This window comes from Magnolia sinica, chromosome 15 (genome assembly GCF_029962835.1).
Source record: "Magnolia sinica isolate HGM2019 chromosome 15, MsV1, whole genome shotgun sequence".
In the NCBI taxonomy this organism is placed as follows: domain Eukaryota; kingdom Viridiplantae; phylum Streptophyta; class Magnoliopsida; order Magnoliales; family Magnoliaceae; genus Magnolia; species Magnolia sinica.
Window position 1 is genome coordinate 62551494 of NC_080587.1, and position 2932 is coordinate 62554425.

The 2932-nt window shown below is 41.6% G+C and overlaps 1 non-coding gene across 1 annotated transcript; it reads left to right on the top strand.

The window, feature by feature from the left end:
• Positions 1 to 2383: 2383 nt before the first annotated feature.
• Positions 2384 to 2490, top strand: LOC131228293 (small nucleolar RNA R71). Its single transcript, XR_009162803.1, has one exon. It is a non-coding gene; the product is annotated as a small nucleolar RNA R71 (small nucleolar RNA).
• The last annotated feature ends 442 nt before the right edge of the window (positions 2491 to 2932 follow it).

Below are 2932 nucleotides of genomic sequence, written 5' to 3' on the forward strand. Positions count from 1 at the left end.
ATTTCAATCTGATTGTAGCCCGAATACCCGTCAAGGAAACAGTAATAGGAATGACCAGCTAGCCTTTCCAAGATTTGATCAATGAAGGGCAAAGGAAAGTGGTCCTTCCTCGTGACGGTATTCAGCTTCCTGTAGTCAATGCACATTCTCCAACCAATAGTAACTCTAGTTGGCACGAGTTCATTATTAGCATTGGCTACAATGGTGATCCCGGACTTCTTAGGAACCACTTGAGTTGGACTCACCCATTGATTATCGGATATGGGGTATATGATACCCACCTCTAATAGTTTAAGAACCTCGGCCTTAACCACTTCCCTCATGTTTGGATTTAGTCTACATTGTGATTGTCGAGCGGTCTTAGCATTATCCTCAAGATAAATGCGGTGAGTACAAATCGAGGGGTTGATTCCCTTGAGATCCGCTATCGTCTATCCAAGGGCTCCCTTATGCTCAATGAGAGTAGATATGAGCATACTCTCCTGTTCTTTCTCCAGGTGGGCAGAGATCACCACCGGGTATTCTCATCTTGAACTAAATAGACATATTTCAAATCAAAGGGCAAAGGTTTTAGGTCAAGCTTTGGTGGCTTGAGGTTAGACGGTAGAGGCACTACATCAGTTTGGGGCAACTCTTCAAATTGTGGCCTCCACCGGTTAACTTCAAGTACCGGTGCAGTATCAAGCAAGGCACACGTCTCTCTAATCATATCATCATCAAAATCATGAGAGTGAATCAGGCACGTCTCTAGAGGGTCAGAGGATAAGGTCAGAGGTGTCGTATCTTCCACTAAAGAGTCAATCATGTTAATGTCGTGGAAATCATCATCATCCTCTAAGTTTCTACCGTTATTGAAAAAAATGTTTGACTCCAATGTCATATTCCCAAAAGACATAGTCATGACACCATTCCTGCAATTGATAATTGCGTTTGAAATGGCAAGGAATGGGCGACCAAGAATCACGGGGATTTGAGTGCTCATGTTATTGATGGGTTCGGTGTCTAGGATGATAAAATCTACAGGGTAGTAAAATCTATTAACTTGGACCAACACATCCTCAATTATCCCTCTTGGTACACGAACAGAGCGATCAGCAAGTTGTAGTGTGGTTAGGGTGGGTTTTAATTCACCCAAACCTAACTATTTGTATACCGAGTAGGGAATCAGATTGACGCTCGCTCCTAAGTCAAGAAGTGCATGATCAATTCGATGGTCCCGATTACACATGATATGGTTGGGCTACCGAGATCTTTGAATTTCTGTGGCACATCTTGCTTTAGAATGGCACTCACTTTCTCAGTCAAAAATATCTTCTTTTGAATACTCTGCCGCCGTTTGGTCATGCATAAGTCTTTTAGGAATTTGGCATATGAAGGTATCTGTTTTACGACATCGAGTAGAGGAATGTTGACTTTTACTTGTTTCAACACCTCTAAGATATCCTGAGAGTTAGAGAGAGGTTTTGGTGCGACCAACCGTTGGGGAAATGGAGCAACTGGCTTTTCTAGAAGTTCCGGTTCTAATTTTTGTGGGGCCTCACTAGATCCATTATTGTTGTCCTTTTCTGGTTCTTGAGGCTTTTCGGGCCTAACCAGAAAGGTTTTATTAATGATCTTCCCACTCCTAAGAGTGGTGATGGATTTAGCATGCCCCATTTGATTCGAAGAGATGGGATCACTTGTCTCGTATTGCGGTTTAGGATTGGGGAGCGGTTATGCAGGAAGCATCCCCTTTTCTATAACCATCATACGTGAAGTCATCTTTTGCATAAAGTCTCGCATTGCATGGGTCAGCTCTTGCATGGAATTTTGAACCGGTTCTTCTTGAGGTTTTCCCTGATTTGGATTTTGATTAAAGAAACTTTGAGGAGTGGCAGTTTGTCCATTTCTCCAACTAAAGTTTGGATGATTTTTCCAACCAGGATTGTACGTATTAGAGGTTGGTCCATTGAAAGGTCTTTGATAAGTATTTACGGCATTGGATTGTTCATTCAACACTTCTCGAAAGGCGGGTATTGTAGGACAATTTTCAGTTGTATGAATGTTGCAATCATAGATGCCGCAAACATTTTCATTAACCTTATCCTTCTTTCCTTCCATGGCATCAACTTTCCTTATGAGCGTAGTCACTTTACACTTGAGATCATCCTCTTCTTTCAAGAGGTACAATCCACCTTTCTCCTTTAATTGAGTCGGCCTAGACGTGGTGTTCGACTTTGGGTAATAGTCCCATGATTGTGTTTTTTCAGTAAGACTATCGAGGTAATCCCATACCTCGTCAACATTTTTATTAATGAATTCTCCATTACACATTGTCTCGACCATTTGGCGCATGGAAGATGTCAGTCCTTCGTAGAAAAAATTTGTAATGCGCCACATTTCAAAGCCGTGTTGTGGGCATGAACTGACCAAATCCTTGAACCTTTCCCAATATTGGTAAAATGTTTCATCCTCCTTTTGGGTGAAGTTCATGATTACTTTTCTAAGGGTAATCGTTTTATGATGTGGAAAAAATTTCTTTATAAATTCCCTTTGCATATCATTCCATGTGCCAATGGATCTAGGACGCAATGAATGTAACCATGTCTTAGCCTTCTCTTTTAAGGAAAAAGGAAAGAGTCTCAGCCTGACTGTGTCCTCAGACACATTTTGAAAATATAAAGTGGCTATGATTTCATCAAACTCTTTCAAATGTAAATATGGTTCTTCAGATTCAAGCCCATGGAACTTAGGAAGGAGTTGGATAACCCCTGGCTTGATGTCCATATCCATGTTTCCTGAAAAAATCATATAAGAAGGCGTACTCACCCCCGCTGGTTGTAAATAATCTCGTAAGGTACGAGGCGGGGGTGCTTGATGCACCTCATTCTCATCTTGAATGTCCTCCACCCTGGGTTGAGGTAGAAGAGGTTAGTTCTCAGCTATTACTTCA